The following is an 18,836-nucleotide window of genomic DNA, read 5'->3' as shown; positions in this document are numbered from 1 at the left end:
TGCCTCTTCTGGCTTCGCTACCTGCCCCTGTTTGAATACCACCTGTGCTCTGTCACTACAAGACAACAGCATTGTCACCGCCAGTATCGTCATCACCTTTAAATTGCCTGTTCTCAAGTGTGCGCGTCAGTGGGCATCGGAGGGCAGTAAGGATTCAGACTCTGCTTCATCGGTTCTTTTTCTTTGCCGAGTTGCTGGTCTTCGCCTATCCCTTGTGAGCAGTCTTCGCTCAAGTGCCCTTGGAGCTTTCGACGCCTCTATACGCGGACGATAACCATGACCTTCCTCCAGCAGCTTGCGGGTTGCCTCTTCTGGCTTCGCTACCTGCCCCTGTTTGAATACCACCGGTGCTCTGTCACTACAAGACAACAGCATTGTCACCGCCAATATCATCACCTTTAAATTGCCTGTTCTCAAGTGTGCGCGTCAGTGGGCATCGGAGGGCAGTAAGGATTCAGACGCTGCTTCATCGGTTCTTTTTCTTTGCCGAGTTGCTGGTCTTCGCCTATCCCTTGTGAGCAGTCTTCGCTCAAGTGCCCTTGGAGCTTTCGACGCCTCTGTACGCGGACGATAACCATGACCTTCCTCCAGCAGCTTGCGGGTTGCCTCTTCTGGCTTCGCTACCTGCCCCTGTTTGAATACCACCTGTGCTCTGTCACTACAAGACAACAGCATTGTCACCGCCAGTATCGTCATCCCCTATAAATTGCCAGTTCCCAAGTGTGCGCGTCAGTTGACATCTGAGAGCGGCAAGGACTCAGACGCGGCTTCATCCGTTCCTTTTCGTTGCCCAATTGCTGGTCCTCGCCTATTCCTAATGTGCTGTTTTCGCTCAAGTGCCCTTCGAACTTTCGACGCCTGTATACACGGACGAAGACCATGACCTTCCTGCAGCAGCTTGCTGGTTGTCTGTTCTGGTTTCTCAACCTGCCACCGTTGGAACACCACCGGTGCTCTGTCACTACAAGACAACAGCATTTTCAGCGCCAGTATCATCATCATCTATATATTGCCTGTTCTCAAGTGTGCGCGTCAGTGGGCATCTGGGAGCGGCAAGGATTCAGACGCTGCTTCACCCGTTCCTTTTCGTTTCCCAATTGCTGGTCCTCGCCTATCTCTGGTGCGCTGTCTTCGCTCTAGTGCCCTTGGAACTTTCGACGCCTGTATATGCTGACGAAGACCATGACCTTAATCGAGCAGCTTGCGGGTTGCCTCTTCTGGCTAAGCTACCTGCCCCTGTTAGAACACCACCGGTGTCTGTCACTACAAGTCAACAGCATTGTCAGCGCCAGTATCGTCATCACCTATAAATTGCCTGTTCTCAAGTGTGCGCGTCAGTGGGCATCTGGGAGCGGCAAGGATTCAGACGCTGCTTCATGCGTTCCTTTCCGTTTCCCAGTTGCTGGTCCTCGCCAATCCCTGGTGCGCTGTCTTCGCTCAAGTGCCCTTGGAACTTTCGATGCTTGTATACGCGGACGAAGACCATGACGTTCCTCCAGCAGCTTGCGGGTTGCCTCTTCTGGCTTCGCTACCTGCCCCTGTTTGAACCCCACCGGTGCTCTGTCACTACAAGACAACAGCATTGTCACCGCCAGTATCGTCATCACCTTTAAATTGCCTGTTCTCAAGTGTGCGCGTCAGTGGGCATCTGAGATCGGCAAAGATTGAGAAGCTGCTTCATCCGTTCCTTTTCGTTGCCCAGTTGCTGGTCCTCGCCTATTCCTAATGTGCTGTTTTCGCTCAAGTGCCCTTGGAACTTTCGACGCCTGTATACACGGACGAAGACCATGACCTTCCTGCAGCAGCTTGCGGGTTGTCTGTTCTGGTTTCGCAACCTGCCACCGTTGGAACACCACCGGTGCTCTGTCACTGCAAGACAACAGCATTTTCAGCGCCAGTATCATCATCACCTATAAATTGCCTGTTCTCAAGTGTGCGCGTCAATGGGCATCGGAGAGCGGCAAGGATTCAGACACTGCTTCATCCGTTCCTTTTCGTCACCCAGTTGCTGGTCCTCGCCTATCCCTGGTGCGCTGTCTTCGCCCAAGTGCCTTTGGAGCTTTCGACGCCTGTATACGCGGACGAAGACAATGACCTTCCTCCAGCAGCTTGCGAGTTGCCTCTTCTGGCTTCGCTACCTTCCACCGTTAGAACACCACCGGTGCTCTGTCACCACAAGATAACAGCATTGTCACCGCCAGCATCGTCATCATCTATAAATTGCCTGTTCTTAAGTGTGCGCTTCAGCGGGCATCGGAGGGCAGTAAGGATTCAGACGCTGCTTCACCCATTCCTTTTCGTTGCCCAGTTGCTGGTCCTCGCCTATTCCTGGTGTGCTGTCTTCGCTCAAGTGCCCTTGGAACTTTCGATGCTTGTATACGCGGACGAAGACCATGACGTTCCTCCAGCAGCTTGCGGGTTGCCTCTTCTGGCTTCGCTACCTGCCCCTGTTTGAACACCACGGGTGCTCTGTCACTACAAGACAACAGCATTGTCACCGCCAGTATCGTCATCACCTATAAATTGCCTGTTCTCAAGTGTGCGCGTCAGTGGGAATCTGAGAGCGGCAAAGATTCAGACGCTGCTTCATCCGTTCCTTTTCGTCACCCAGTTGCTGGTCCTCGCCTATCTCTGCTGCGCTGTCTTCGCTCTAGTGCCCTTGGAACTTTCGACGCCTGTATACGCTGACGAAGACCATGACCTTAATCGAGCAGCTTGCGGGTTGCCTCTTCTGGCTTCGCTACCTGCCACAGTTTGAACACCACCGGTGCTCTGTGACTACAAGACAACAGCATTGTCACCGCCAGTATTGTCATCATCTATAAATTGCCTGTTCTCAAGTGTGCGCTTCAGCGGGCATCGGAGAGCGGCAAGGATTCAGACGCTGCTTCATCCGTTCTCTTTCGTTGCCGAGTTGCTGGTCTTCGCCTATCCCTTGTGAGCAGTCTTCGCTCAAGTGCCCTTGGAGCTTTCGACGCCTCTATATGCGGACGATGACCATTACCTTCCTCCAGCAGCTTGAGGGTTGCCTCTTCTGGCTTCGCTATCTGCCACAGTTTGAACACAACCGGTGCTCTGTCACTACAAGACAACAGCATTGTCACCGCCAGTATTGTCATCACCTATAAATTGCCTGTTCTGAAGTGTGCGCTTCAGCGGGCATCGGAGAGCGGCAAGGATTCAGACGCTGCTTCATCCGTTCTTTTTCGTTGCCGAGTTGCTGGTCTTCGCCTATCCCTTGTGAGCTGTCTTCTCTCAAGTGCCCTTGGAGCTTTCGACGCCTCTATATGCGGACGATGACCATTACCTTCCTCCAGCAGCTTGAGGGTTGCCTCTTCTGGCTTCGCTACCTGCCACAGTTTGAACACCACCGGTGCTCTGTGACTACAAGACAACAGCATTGTCAGCGCCAGCATCGTCATCACCTATAAATTGCCGGTTCTCAAGCGCGCGCTTCAGTGGGCATCGGAGAGCGGCAAGGATTCAGACGCTGCTTCACCCGTTCCTTTTCGTTACCCAGTTGCTGGTCCTCGCCTATCTCTGGTGCGCTGTCTTCGCCCAAGTGTTCTTGGAACTTTCGGCGCCTGAATACGCGGACGAAGACCATGACCTTCCACCAGCAGCTTGCGGGTTGCCTCTTCTGGCTTCGCTACCTGCCCCTGTGTGAACACCACCGGTGCTCTGTCACTACAAGACAACAGCATTGTCACCGCCAGTATCGTCATCACATTTAAATTGCCTGTTCTCAAGTGTGCGCGTCAGTGGGCATCGGAGGGCAGTAAGGATTCAGACGCTGCTTCATCGGTTCTTTTTCTTTGCCGAGTTGCTGGTCTTCGCCTATCCCTTGTGAGCAGTCTTCGCTCAAGTGCCCTTGGAGCTTTCGACGCCTCTATACGCGGACGATAACCATGACCTTCCTCCAGCAGCTTGCGGGTTGCCTCTTCTGGCTTCGCTACCTGCCCCTGTTTGAATACCACCTGTGCTCTGTCACTACAAGACAACAGCATTGTCACCGCCAGTATCGTCATCCCCTATAAATTGCCAGTTCCCAAGTGTGCGCGTCAGTTGACATCTGAGAGCGGCAAGGACTCAGACGCGGCTTCATCCGTTCCTTTTCGTTGCCCAATTGCTGGTCCTCGCCTATTCCTAATGTGCTGTTTTCGCTCAAGTGCCCTTCGAACTTTCGACGCCTGTATACACGGACGAAGACCATGACCTTCCTGCAGCAGCTTGCGGGTTGTCTGTTCTGGTTTCTCAACCTGCCACCGTTGGAACACCACCGGTGCTCTGTCACTACAAGACAACAGCATTTTCAGCGCCAGTATCATCATCACCTATAAATTGCCTGTTCTCAAGTGTGCGCGTCAGTGGGCATCTGGGAGCGGCAAGGATTCAGACGCTGCTTCACCCGTTCCTTTTCGTTTCCCAGTTGCTGGTCCTCGCCTATCTCTGGTGCGCTGTCTTCGCTCTAGTGCCCTTGGAACTTTCGACGCCTGTATACGCTGACGAAGACCATGACCTTAATCGAGCAGCTTGCGGGTTGCCTCTTCTGGCTAAGCTACCTGCCCCTGTTAGAACACCACCGGTGCTCTGTCACTTCAAGTCAACAGCATTGTCAGCGCCAGTATCGTCATCACCTATAAATTGCCTGTTCTCAAGTGTGCGCGTCAGTGGGCATCTGGGAGCGGCAAGGATTCAGACGCTGCTTCATGCGTTCCTTTCCGTTTCCCAGTTGCTGGTCCTCGCCTATCCCTGGTGCGCTGTCTTCGCCCAAGTGCCTTTGGAACTTTCGACGCCTGTATACGCTGACGAAGACCATGACGTTCCTCCAGCAGCTTGCGGGTTGCCTCTTCTGGCTTCGCTACCTGCCCCTGTTTGAACACCACCGGTGCTCTGTCACTACAAGACAACAGCATTGTCACCGCCAGTATCGTCATCACCTTTAAATTGCCTGTTCTCAAGTGTGCGCGTCAGTGGGCATCTGAGATCGGCAAAGATTGAGAAGCTGCTTCATCCGTTCCTTTTCGTTGCCCAGTTGCTGGTCCTCGCCTATTCCTAATGTGCTGTTTTCGCTCAAGTGCGCTTCGAACTTTCGACGCCTGTATACACGGACGAAGACCATGACCTTCCTGCAGCAGCTTGCGGGTTGTCTGTTCTGGTTTCGCAACCTGCCACCGTTGGAACACCACCGGTGCTCTGTCACTGCAAGACAACAGCATTTTCAGCGCCAGTATCATCATCACCTATAAATTGCCTGTTCTCAAGTGTGCGCGTCAGTGGGCATCTGAGATCGGCAAAGATTGAGAAGCTGCTTCATCCGTTCCTTTTCGTTGCCCAGTTGCTGGTCCTCGCCTATTCCTAATGTGCTGTTTTCGCTCAAGTGCGCTTCGAACTTTCGACGCCTGTATACACGGACGAAGACCATGACGTTCCTCCAGCAGCTTGCGGGTTGCCTCTTCTGGCTTCGCTACCTGCCCCTGTTTGAACACCACCGGTGCTCTGTCACTACAAGACAACAGCATTGTCACCGCCAGTATCGTCATCACCTTTAAATTGCCTGTTCTCAAGTGCGTGCGTCAGTCGGCATCGGAGAGCGGCAAGGATGCAGACGCTGCATCATCGGTTTTTTTTCGTCACCCAGTTGCTGGTCCTCGCCTATCCCTGGTGCGCTGTCTTCGCTCAAGTGCCCTTGGAACTTTCGATGCTTGTATACGCGGACGAAGACCATGACGTTCCTCCAGCAGCTTGCGGGTTGCCTCTTCTGGCTTCGCTACCTGCCCCTGTTTCAACACCACGGGTGCTCTGTCACTACAAGACAACAGCATTGTCACCGCCAGTATCGTCATCACCTATAAATTGCCTGTTCTCAAGTGTGCGCGTCAGTGGGCATCTGAAAGCGGCAAAGATTCAGACGCTGCTTCATCCGTTCCTTTTCGTCACCCAGTTGCTGGTCCTCGCCTATCTCTGGTGCGCTGTCTTCGCTCTAGTGCCCTTGGAACTTTCGACGCCTGTATACGCTGACGAAGACCATGACCTTAATCGAGCAGCTTGCGGGTTGCCTCTTCTGGCTAAGCTACCTGCCCCTGTTAGAACACCACCGGTGCTCTGTCACTACAAGACAACAGCATTGTCACCGCCAGTATTGTCATCACCTATAAATTGCCTGTTCTCAAGTGTGCGCTTCAGCGGGCATCGGAGAGCGGCAAGGATTCAGACGCTGCTTCACCCGTTCCTTTCCGTTACCCAGTTGCTGGTCCTCGCCTATCTCTGGTGCGCTGTCTTCGCCCAAGTCTTCTTGGAACTTTCGGCGCCTGAATACGCGGACGAAGACCATGACCTTCCTCCAGCAGCTTGCGGGTTGCCTCTTCTGGCTTCGCTACCTGCCCCTGTGTGAACACCACCGGTGCTCTGTCACCACAAGATAACAGGACTGTCAGTGCCAGCATCGTCATCACCAATAAATTACCTGTTCTCAATTGCGTGCGTCAGTGGGCATCGCAGAGCGGCAAGGATTCAGACGCTGCTTCACCCGTTCCTTTTCGTTACCCAGTTGCTGGTCCTCGCCTATCTCTGGTGCGCTGTCTTCGCCCAAGTGTTCTTGGAACTTTCGGCGCCTGAATACGCGGACGAAGACCATGACCTTCCTCCAGCAGCTTGCGGGTTGCCTCTTCTGGCTTCGCTACCTGCCCCTGTGTGAACACCACCGGTGCTCTGTCACTACAAGACAACAGCATTGTCACCGCCAGTATCGTCATCACCTTTAAATTGCCTGTTCTCAAGTGTGCGCGTCAGTGGGCATCGGAGGGCAGTAAGGATTCAGACGCTGCTTCATCGGTTCTTTTTCTTTGCCGAGTTGCTGGTCTTCGCCTATCCCTTGTGAGCAGTCTTCGCTCAAGTGCCCTTGGAGCTTTCGACGCCTCTATACGCGGACGATAACCATGACCTTCCTCCAGCAGCTTGCGGGTTGCCTCTTCTGGCTTCGCTACCTGCCCCTGTTTGAATACCACCTGTGCTCTGTCACTACAAGACAACAGCATTGTCACCGCCAGTATCGTCATCCCCTATAAATTGCCAGTTCCCAAGTGTGCGCGTCAGTTGACATCTGAGAGCGGCAAGGACTCAGACGCGGCTTCATCCGTTCCTTTTCGTTGCCCAACTGCTGGTCCTCGCCTATTCCTAATGTGCTGTTTTCGCTCAAGTGCCCTTCGAACTTTCGACGCCTGTATACACGGACGAAGACCATGACCTTCCTGCAGCAGCTTGCGGGTTGTCTGTTCTGGTTTCTCAACCTGCCACCGTTGGAACACCACCGGTGCTCTGTCACTACAAGACAACAGCATTTTCAGCGCCAGTATCGTCCTCACCTATAAATTGCCTGTTCTCAAGTGTGCGCGTCAGTGGGCATCTGGGAGCGGCAAGGATTCAGACGCTGCTTCATACGTTCCTTTCCGTTTCCCAGTTGCTGGTCTTCGCCTATCCCTTGTGAGCTGTCTTCGCTCTAGTGCCCTTGGAACTTTCGACGCCTGTATACGCTGACGAAGACCATGACCTTCTTCCAGCAGCTTGCGGGTTGCCTCTTCTGGTTTCGCAACCTGCCACCGTTGGAACACCACCGGTGCTCTGTCACTACAAGACAGCGTTGTCACCGCCAGAATCGTCATCATATATAAATTGCCTGTTCTCAAGCGCGCGCGTCAGTGAGCATCGGAGAGCGGCAAGGATGCAGACGCTGCATCATCGGTTTTTTTTTCGTTACCCAGTTGCTGGTCCTCGCCTATCCCTGGTGCGCTGTCTTCGCCCAAGTGCCTTTGGAGCTTTCGACGCCTGTATACGCGGACGAAGACCATGACCTCCCTCCAGTAGCTTGCGGGTTGCCTCTTCTCGCTTTGCTACCTGCCCCTGTTTGAATACCACCGGTGCTCTGTCACTACAAGACAACAGCATTGTCACCGCCAGTATCGTCATCACCTATAAATTGCCAGTTCTCAAGTGTGCGCGTCAGTTGACATCTGAGAGCGGCAAGGACTCAGACGCGGCTTCATCCGTTCCTTTTCGTTGCCCAGTTGCTGGTCCTCGCCTATTCCTGGTGTGCTGTCTTCGCTCAAGTGCCCATGGAACTTTTGATGCTTGTATACGCGGACGAAGTCCCTGACCTTCCTGCAGCAGCTTGCGGGTTGCCTGTTCTGGTTTCGCAACCTGCCACCGTTGGAACACCACCGGTGCTCTGTCACTACAAGACAACAGCATTGTAAGCGCCAGCATCGTCATTATCTATAAATTGCCTGTTCTCAAGTGCGCGCGTCAGTGAGCATCGGAGAGCGGCAAGGATGCAGACGCTGCTTCATCCGTTCTTTTTCGTTACCCAGTTACTGGTGCTCGCCTATCCCTGGTGCGCTGTCTTCGCCAAGTGCCCTCGGAGCTTTCGACGCCTGTATACGCGCACGAAGACCATGACCTTCCTCCAGCAGCTTGCAGATTGCCTGTTCCCTTTTCGCAACCTGCCACCGTTGGAACACCACCGGTGCTCTGTCACTACAAGACAACAGCGTTGTCAGCGGCAGCATCGTCATCACCTATAAATTGCCTGTTCTCAAGTGCGCGCGTCAGTGCGCATCGGAGAGCGGCAAGGATGCAGACGCTGCTTCATCCGTTCTTTTTCGTTACCCAGTTACTGGTGCTCGCCTATCCCTGGTGCGCTGTCTTCTCCAAGTGCCCTCGGAGCTTTCGAAGCCTGTATACGCGCACGAAGACCATGACCTTCCTCCAGCAGCTTGCAGATTGCCTGTTCCCTTTTTGCAACCTGCCACCGTTGGAACACCACCGGTGCTCTGTCACTACAAGACAACAGCGTTGTCAGCGGCAGCATCGTCATCACCTATAAATTGCCTGTTCTCAAGTGCGCGCGTCAGTGCGCATCGGAGAGCGGCAAGGATGCAGACGCTGCTTCATCCGTTCTTTTTCGTTACCCAGTTACTGGTGCTCGCCTATCCCTGGTGCGCTGTCTTCGCCAAGTGCCCTCGGAGCTTTCGACGCCTGTATACGCGCACGAAGACCATGACCTTCCTCCAGCAGCTTGCAGATTGCCTGTTCCCTTTTCGCAACCTGCCACCGTTGGAACACCACCGGTGCTCTGTCACTACAAGACAACAGCGTTGTCAGCGGCAGCATCGTCATCACCTATAAATTGCCTGTTCTCAAGTGCGCGCGTCAGTGCGCATCGGAGAGCGGCAAGGATGCAGACGCTGCTTCATCCGTTCTTTTTCGTTACCCAGTTACTGGTGCTCGCCTATCCCTGGTGCGCTGTCTTCGCCAAGTGCCCTCGGAGCTTTCGACGCCTGTATACGCGCACGAAGACCATGACCTTCCTCCAGCAGCTTGCAGATTGCCTGTTCCCTTTTCGCAACCTGCCACCGTTGGAACACCACCGGTGCTCTGTCACTACAAGACAACAGCGTTGTCAGCGGCAGCATCGTCATCACCTATAAATTGCCTGTTCTCAAGTGCGCGCGTCAGTGCGCATCGGAGAGCGGCAAGGATGCAGACGCTGCTTCATCCGTTCCTTTTCGTTACAAAGTTGCTGGTCTTCGCCTATCCCTGGTGCGCTGTATTCGCTCAAGTGCCCTCGGAGCTTTCGACGCCTGTATACGCGCACGAAGACCATGACCTTCCTCCAGCAGCTTGCAGGTTGCCTGTTCCCTTTTCGCAACCTGCCACCGTTGGAACACCACCGGTGCTCTGTCACTACAAGACAACAGCGTTGTCAGCGGCAGCATCGTCATCACCTAGAAATTGCCTCTTCTCAAGTGCGCGCGTAAGTGGGCATCGCAGAGCGGCAAGGATTCAGACGCTGATTCATCCGTTCCTTTTCGTTACCCAGTTGCTGGTCCTCGCCTATCCCTGGTGTGCTGTCTTCGCGCAAGTGCCCTTGGAACTTTCGGCGCCTGTATACGCGGACGAAGACCATGACCTTTCTCCAGCAGCTTTCTCCAGTAGGAGCGACACGTCGAGGGCCTTTCCAAGGCAGCCATAAGGTGGTGGGAAAACTAACCTCCCCCTTTTTAATATATTTTATAATTATTTGAAGCTTTTAATTTTTTTATTTTAAACTTTTTTGCCCCTTCGGGAACACCTGCATTCAGGTTAGGAGATCGCCTTCTTAGATTGTCACCGATTCTCTCTTTTTTGTAAATTTTTTTCTTCCTAGTCTCTTCCCCTCTAGTTATTTGAACTCGTGCTTTGCTGTAACTTTGTACCTCGCGCACGCTCTCTAAAAGCTGCGTTTTTCAAATGCTTTACTACACTCGAAAAAGGCTGCTCCTCGAGCCGATATGTCGTGAATTAAATCCTGTTATGTTTTTCAATTGTTGGTGAGTTTATATCCTTTTGTTATTTTATATTCATAATCATTTTTCCTGTTTCGATGCCGTGCATTCTACTTTGCATTGTGTACGCGACACAAGATCATTTACGTGTTACATACTGCTTTTTATGTTTTGTTATTGTTTATCAATTTATTCTTTCTCTCTTTTGACCTTGATTTTGCTCCCCTCTTATGTATGCCTCCGGGCCTTTAAGAGAAAAATAAATGAAATAAAATAAAATTGAAACAGATCGTCTAGCACTAGTCTGACTTGAAAAACTAAACCTGGCCGCATTGCCAACTCCAATCCAGCGTTTGCAGCTCAAAGTGGTGGCATATCGATTTAACATTCGGTACTTTCCAGGAAAGCTGCTTGCCATAGCTGACGCATTGTGACGTGTCCCTACGGAGCTAGCCGATACTCCTGATCATGTGGATACAAACGAACTGTTTGCCAAGGAGGTCTTGCAAGAGGCTGCAGTAGTAGCAGTGCTACAGACAGAAGATGTCAAGTGGACGCAAGCACAATATGGTGAGTGCAGCACATTGAGTTCTCTCGGCCAGATTGGCTTCCCAAGGAAAGAGAAGCCTCCGTTGTATCTTGCAAAGTATGCAGCTATTATTCGCGAGCACTCGGTGAAAGGTGCTCGCATGGTTTTCCCAGTACCTTACTGTCCAGCGTGTTGGCGCTGACTCATGAAGGTCATTAAGGCATCAACAGATGCAGGTCCCGAGCCCGTGAGTCGGTATGGTGGCCTGGCATTGGTTCAGAGGTCAAGTTCCTTATCTCTAAGTGTGAACAGTGCGCTTCATATCGGGCGCATCCGGAAAAACTCTCTGCATTACAGTGCTTCCACGTCATCCCTGGGAAGTGCTTGGCACGTACTTGTTTCATCTAAATGGACAGACTTTACTTGTTGTAGTCGACCACTACTCCCCCTCGCCTGAGGTGGTTACCCTGAACACAAGAACAGCCTGCAGATTCATCGAAATCATGATTAAGCATCTTCTTACGGCATGACATCCCGAAAATGCTGCGGTCCGACAATGGGCTTCCATTCCAGTCCAAGGAACTCGCGCACTTCATGGCTTCATACGGCATTGAACATGTAACAAGCAGCCCAAACTATCCTCAGAATAACAATGAGGCTGCGCGCATGGTGCACACTTTGAAGAGCTTGTTCCGGAAGGCTGCAGACCCTTACCTGGCTCTTTTGAACTATAGAGACACACTGGGCGTCACAGGATTTAGCCCTGCGCAACTCCTGATGGGCAGAAGACCCTGAACAAGACTGCTCGAGGAGGAAGAACAAATGTTACCGCAAAAACAGCGCAACAAGACGTGAGTGAGAAAGCTACACGCTACAAAAAAACAAGCAGCCAATTACTTCAAGATAGTGCCGCTGTGTGGATAAAACAAGAAAGGGTCATGACAACAGTTTCCAGCCCATTCATAGCGTCCAAGGTGTTTCCCAGTTGAAACAGGAGGCAGCAGTCCTACAAAGCAACGGGCGCATTTTGGCCCTGTTCCAACCAGAAGAACCACAATGCCTCCAAGAAGTAGTTCGTGCGGAAGACAGCGAGGAACCACATCATCGACAGCAACCACTTGCATGTCCTCGCTAAAAAAGTGTGACTGCACTTCATAAAGCACCCATAAAAACAAGGCCCCTCCTACTACAGATTCATTGACGACATTTTTCTCATGTGGCAGCATGGTGACGAGAACTTCTAGCTTTCATCTGTAGTTTTAATAACGCGCATGAGGCCATTACTTTCATTCTTACTCGCCAACCGCAATTAGCTTTCTAGATGTGACAGTATCAATAATGAGTGGCACACTTATCACGGATTTTTACCGGAAACCAAGCGACAGACCTGAATACTTTCGCTTCGAAAGCAGCCGTCTTGAACACTGCAAGACTAGCATCCCATATGGACAAGCCGTCCGCTTTAAACGGATATGATCTGACGAGCGCGACTTCTAAAGAAACTGTACCAACCTCCGAGACGCCCTGATTAAGCGGAAATGCCCAGCGAGACTAATAAACGATAACGATGCTGCAGAACGCGCTGGCCTTCCCGACCGCGAGACACTTCTCGAAGCAGAAAACCAATCATCTAGTCAATCACAAATCAACCTGGTACTAACTCGCACATCATCGATTCCAAACATCACAGGCGTTTTGGAAACAAAAACAAGAAACACCATGTCATCCTCGTGCATAATGATCGACTCAGGCAAATATTTCAGCAAACGCCCCGTGTTGTCTGCCGCCGTGGCAAAAACCTCAGTGACATTCTCTGCCAAAGCAAGCGCAAGTGTGCCTATCGGCTGTCACCCATGCAGAAAATCGCGTTGCAAAGTCTGCGCGCAGATGACATCAGCAATGGCTTCCAGCACAGCATCAGACTTTATTGTGAAAATTCGAGGTAACTATTCATGCGATACCAGCAATGTAATCTACATGCTTGAATGTCCAATCTGTAAGATTCAATATAAAACAGAAACACCGTTCAGATATCGTTTCAATAATCATAAAACTCATTGCAAGACAGTGCCTAACTTTCCTATCTCTAAACACGTGAATGACACTAAGCACCCTTTTGAAAAAATTCTAGTAACATTACTGGAATCAGGCTTCAAGACCCACCATGAACGCGAAGTTCGCGAAGCATTCCTAATACAGAAGTTCAAATCTGTCTCTTGCGGTCTGAATGGAAATGTTGGGAGGTGCCTTGCCTTGCGTCATAACCGCATTATGCCATGTTTCATTTACGCTGATCATTTTTGTCCTCTTTTCCGCTGTTTTGCGCTAACTTTGTTTCTATCGCTGAAATAATATCACATCTCAGCACCATACCCTTTAGCCTTTCGCAAGAGACGTTGTTTAATCAACAATGGTATTCATCTGTGTTCTCATGTATTTAATTTTTTCTGTTGTTCCCTTTTTCTCGTGCATATGAGCACACGACCAATTGTTTCGCAAAGATGTGATTGCAGTGATCCTTCACGATGCCTTAATCATGCTCTACTGTGCTTACATACACTTTTTCTTTCACTGCCGACTCACACTGAGGTGCTTGCCGCTGCTATTCGCCAACCAGAATGCTTCCCTCACCAGGTACTTGCATTTATAAAAGCGGTGTCTCTCGCCTGTATCCAATGCCTCCTGAAGAACATGCTTGAAGCATCTCCTCGATTTCAATCATGGAGGAAGAAAAAACTAGGAGGGCACGCGCTCAGCCTCTGCAAGCCATCCTCCTCTGACGCCGCTGCCGAGGGCCCTTTTGCGTACTGACAATGGGGAATAGGCCCTCCGCAGTTGCCAGACTGCAAACCAGCGCTTGGATTGTGGTACTTTTAGTCTGACACAACACATCGAAAGAGCGAAACCGAAACTGAAATCCGGCTAAGAGCTACCGCTGCCTTGTCACGTGAGGGCATATTTCCCATTATGCATTCCATTATCTTTTTTTATGACTAGGCTTCAAGATTATGACGTCACGCTCCCTCCTAGTTTTTTCCTCCATGATTTCAATGGGCCCCGAGATCGCCATGAAATTGAGCAGGCTGGCCGCTAGGTGGCGCTAAAAGATGACCCTCAATGCTGAGCATCTAATAGAGCATGAAAAATATCTAATGAATAAAGCTAGTAGGAATGCAGCTGTCAAGAAAAATAGAGCACTGTGGAACTACAATAGGTATGAAGTGGTAAGAGGGATCTGGAAAGAGGTGATGGTTCCTAGCCTGACTTTCGGTAATGCGGTCCAGTGCATGAGACCAGATGTTCAAGCAAGGTTAGAAATTAAACAACGTGGCGTAGAGAGGCTAGCTTTGGGAGCACATGGCAATACACCAAATCAGGGGGTACAGGGTGATATGGGATGGGCGTCGTTCGAGAGCGGAGAAGCTAGCAGTAAGATAGCATTTGAGGAGCGATTGAGAAAAATGGAGGAACATCAGTGGGCTAGGAAAGTTTTCAGATACCTGTATATAAGGAATGTTGATATGAAATAGAGAAAGCGAACTAGAAAATTGACAAGCAAATATCTGGACAGCAGTAGGGGGGCAAATCAGCAATTTTCGGTTAAAAAAAAGGTTAAAGAAACAGAAAGAGCTCTGTGGAAAACAGGGATGGTGACGAAATCAGCACTGGGAACATACAGGATTTTTAAGCAGGAAATTGCCAAAGAAAATATCTATGATAATTGTAGGGGAAGCTCTTTGTTGTTTGAGGCCAGGACGGGAGTTTTGCGGACTAAGACATATAGAGTCAGGTACCACGAGATAGACACGTGCGTTGCGTGCGGAGGAGGAAACGGCTGAACACTTGATACTTTTCTGTAAAGGGCTTCACCCTACAGTGGAAAGCAGCGGGGCTGATTTATCCAAGGCATTGGAGTTTAAGGACAGTGAAGGGAAAGTAGATTTTAAGCGGATAGAAATAACCAAGCGACGGTTATCTGATTGGTGGCTAAAATCAAGAGAAGAGTAAAATTTCATGTCATGGTTTAGTGGCTTGAGCACCACCAGATTTAAAGGGTTCAGCTGTATCCATCCATCCATCCATCCATCCATCCATCCAACCATAAATCCATCCATCCATCCTTCCATCCATCCATCCATCCATCCATCCATCCATCCATCCATCCATCCATCCATCCATCCATCCATCCGTCCATCTGTCCGTCCGTCCGTCCGTCCGTCCGTCCGTCCGTCCGTCCGTCCGTCCGTCCGTCCATCCATCCATCCATCCATCCATCCATCCATCCATCCAATTTCGGTTTCAATGGCTGGGAGACTGATGTGCGGGGCCTGGTCATGTTCTGTTTCATCCTTTTTTCCGGCTTTGAGCAACAACTTTTATTTTTTAATGACAAAAACACGTTTTTGAATGTCTCAGATTGCAGCAAATGCTTAAGAAGTCTGAACTGACGTCCACATAATACAGAAAAAGGATCACCAGTTTCGATTTCGAAATTTGAAAGCGTGCTGTGCACGCCGTGCTATCATGCCGTTAGGACCTTCTTACTGCTGCATAATCAGTAACTTTTGAACGATTTCCAACGAAAGAAACATGTACGAAACATCCATATTGCAACAAGTGCTTGATGTGGCTAGAAATGCAGCAACATAAGTACTTAGATTGCATGATGCATGGTTGTATATTGTACTGCTGCCAATGGCAAAAAATCAACAACTACTTCCGACAAACAAAAAGGGAAAATAATTGATGAGAGAATAAGGACAGGAGGAAGTCAGGAATTATCTCAGCCCTCAACTGTAGCCAGGTGGCCCGTGGGAAAGGACTGCATAGCGCTCAATGAATGGTAGACGTAGCGGTAACCTGCCTAGGGAGTCGTTGGCCCGCATGGGGTACATTCCTCTTATTTAATGTTCTTAGAACTTTGCGAAGCTCTCTCTCTCTCTCTCACACACACACACACGCACACAACGTGTGTGTGTGCGTGTGTGTGTGTGTGTGTGTGTGTGTGTGTGTGTGTGTGTGTGTGTGTGTGTGTGTGTGTGTGTGTGTGTGTGTGTGTGTGTGTGTGTGTGTGTGTGTGTGTGTGTGTGTGTGTGTGTGTGTGTGTGTGTGTGTGTGTGTGTGTGTGTGTGTGTGTGTGTGTTTAGGCGCCTTTTACACGCTGCTTTATGTGCCTTTTTAAGTGTTATCCTTTACTTTTGCATCGTGTTCCTTACGTTTTCTCTGCCCATGTTGTTGCACATCATATCAACCGTTATCACTTTTTGGTCACCTGTTGCTACATCCCGCTTTTTGGATTGCATGATGAGCCATGTACACACATGACACGCAGTATCATTCATCTCAGACGCTGAATCAAAAGGCTAAAAAAGCATCGTGCACAGCAGAGCACAATCAACCATTTAAGAGAAAACCTCGCCCTTGCTGTACGCCGTTCAAAAGATTATTATTTCAAAACAACTCTGCCGAACTTCATAAAAAACGACCCGGGTAAATTCTGGCGCCACATTAGTGATAAAAAAGCCCCTATATCAGAAATGTCTATCAACGGTACAACGGTTACCAATCAGCCTGCCATTGCTCACCATTTTAACAATTACTTTCACAGTGTATTTTCTAAACCAAAACCGTACGATGCACCAAGCACAACTTCAGCACATCCATCTGAAGTTAACTTCATCTCGTATGATGGTGTCGTTTCAATGTTACTAAACCTGAAAACTAAATCATCCCCAGGGCCCGACGATATTCCTAACGGTTTTCATCGGAGGTATGCTGAATCTCTGGCCAGGTTTTTGGTTATTATATTTCGCGCGTCATTGTTAACCGGGTGTGTACCTGAGGACTGGAAGATAGCCCGAGTCTTACCTGTATTTAAAAAAGGCGACCGCCTTCAGGTGACCAATTATCGACCTATATCCTTAACGTCATCCTGCTGCAAATTAATGGAACATATTGTCGCAACTAGCATTAATGAATTCTTAGATCGCAACAACATTCTGACAGATTACCAGCATGGTTTTCGCAAAGGGTTTTCCACAGTAACTCAACTACTTTCAGTTATCCATTCATTTGCGGCATCACTTGACAATAACAGCCAGATTGACGCGATCTTTCTAGATTTCAGTAAAGCGTTTGACAAAGTTCCACACCACAGCCTTATTCTAAAACTAAAAACTATTGGACTTCCGCCTATATTTATTTCCTGGATAAATGATTATTTAACTAACCGGAGTAAACATGTTTCAATCGGTCGTCACCAATCTGGCTGTCTCCCAGTCACATCAGGTGTGCCCCAGGGAAGCGTACTGGGGCCACTACTCTTTCTAATATACATTAACGACATCATCGGTGAAGTTTGTACTGGCGTACATATTCGATTATATGCTGATGACTGTGTTTTATTTCGCGATGTTAGCAATGAAAACGATCAGAGTGACCTACAAAATACGCTTACTAATATTGTACAGTGGTGCAAGCGCTGGGACATGACACTGAACGCAGATAAAAGTGTTTTTCTTCGCATAACTAACAAGATAAACGCTCTACAATATGCATATAAATTAGAATCATCACCATTGCAACAAGTAGCGTCCGTAAAGTACTTGGGTGTAACACTTACTAATAACCTTTCCTGGAACTCTCACATAGATAACATCTGTTCACTCGCATTACGTAAGCTCTGTTACATAAGGCATAAACTTCGAAACGCCCCCGCTAACGTTAAGCTCTTAGGTTACAATACTCTAATTAGACCCAAGCTTGAATATGCTTGCATAATTTGGGACCCGTATACTAAGTCTAACATAAGAAAGCTCGAGAACGTTCAAAGGAAAGCAATTAGATTCATATATTCAAAATATCTACCCACTGACTCCCCCTCAGACTTGATGCATGCTAACGGTACTGAAGAACTACAGGTAAGAAGACGAAATTTTCGTTTAGATTTTCTTTCTTTACTTCTTAATAATAAACTCAGACTTGACCCTTCTGCTTATCTTTCCCCAATGCCAACACGGAATACACGACACTATCACAAAGCTCTTTTAAAACCATATTTTGCCCGGACTAACTCGTTCAAGTTTTCCTTTTTCCCACGCACTATATCTGACTGGAACTCATTAACCGTACCAAATCAACCCTGAAAAACAGACGCGTTCCTCAGCCATCTTTGATATTGCGTATTATGTATTTTTTTCTGCTTTGTCTTGGATTGCTGTATTGTTGTTTTACTACATTATCTTTGCTGTTTGTTGTATTTTTGTTGCTATACTTTTGCTTTTTGTGCGCCTGCCCTTCCTGCTTGGACCTAACCATGATCTGCAGTATGTACATAAATAAAAAAAAATGTTACGCCACGTGTTTTCTTTTGCTGAAGTTGTTTGCCTCTGTTAATCATATCGTACACCCTCACACACCAGCAGCTATAAAAGAGCGTCTGGCATCTTTTTCCTGTTATTAAAGTTGGAAGTTCGGCTCCTTTCTTCTTCTCCAAGTTTCCTGTGTTCGTCCTGTTGGCGCACGCTATTCAAAGGAAGCTGCAGTTCAAATGATTTGCATTTTGCGTCCTGTGGCTACTATCTTACGCTGGAGCTGCTGCTAACACGGCGGCATTTTTTTGGCACGAAAATTGGTACGTGGTTATCCGAACGGACGAGCACTTTGCTAGACAGCCAATGGTGCATCACTTTCGGCATATGGCCGCCTCAGCGATTCGCTTGCGTCACACGAGGCTTGTCGCGCGACGGAGCTACTCTCGTAGCCTGCACTCTAACTCTCCCTATAGATGCATAAGATCCTCACCTACGTGCTTTGACGGAGCTGTTGTGTGCGCTGTGAACCATATATTTTTTTCAGCGTTCCCGTGTTTTTGTGTCACGCGTGAAACAGTCCTGGACAGTTTGAGGAGATTGCACGTTCCGTTGGACGATGTCTCTCGCGTTGTGCAGCCTGAAGACTCCCGATGTTAGCGGCGATCAGCGCCA

General features: G+C 49.4%; 1 pseudogene; it reads left to right on the top strand.

Annotated features, from left to right (window-relative positions):
- The first annotated feature begins 9,659 nt into the window (after window positions 1–9,659).
- LOC144122993 (uncharacterized) lies at window positions 9,660–11,646 on the top strand (annotated as a pseudogene).
- The last annotated feature ends 7,190 nt before the right edge of the window (window positions 11,647–18,836 follow it).

Source organism: Amblyomma americanum, chromosome 3 (genome assembly GCF_052857255.1).
Source record: "Amblyomma americanum isolate KBUSLIRL-KWMA chromosome 3, ASM5285725v1, whole genome shotgun sequence".
NCBI classification, from domain to species: Eukaryota; Metazoa; Arthropoda; class Arachnida; order Ixodida; family Ixodidae; genus Amblyomma; species Amblyomma americanum.
Note: the sequence above shows the minus strand (reverse complement) of the source record. Positions and strands in the feature narration are given on the sequence as shown.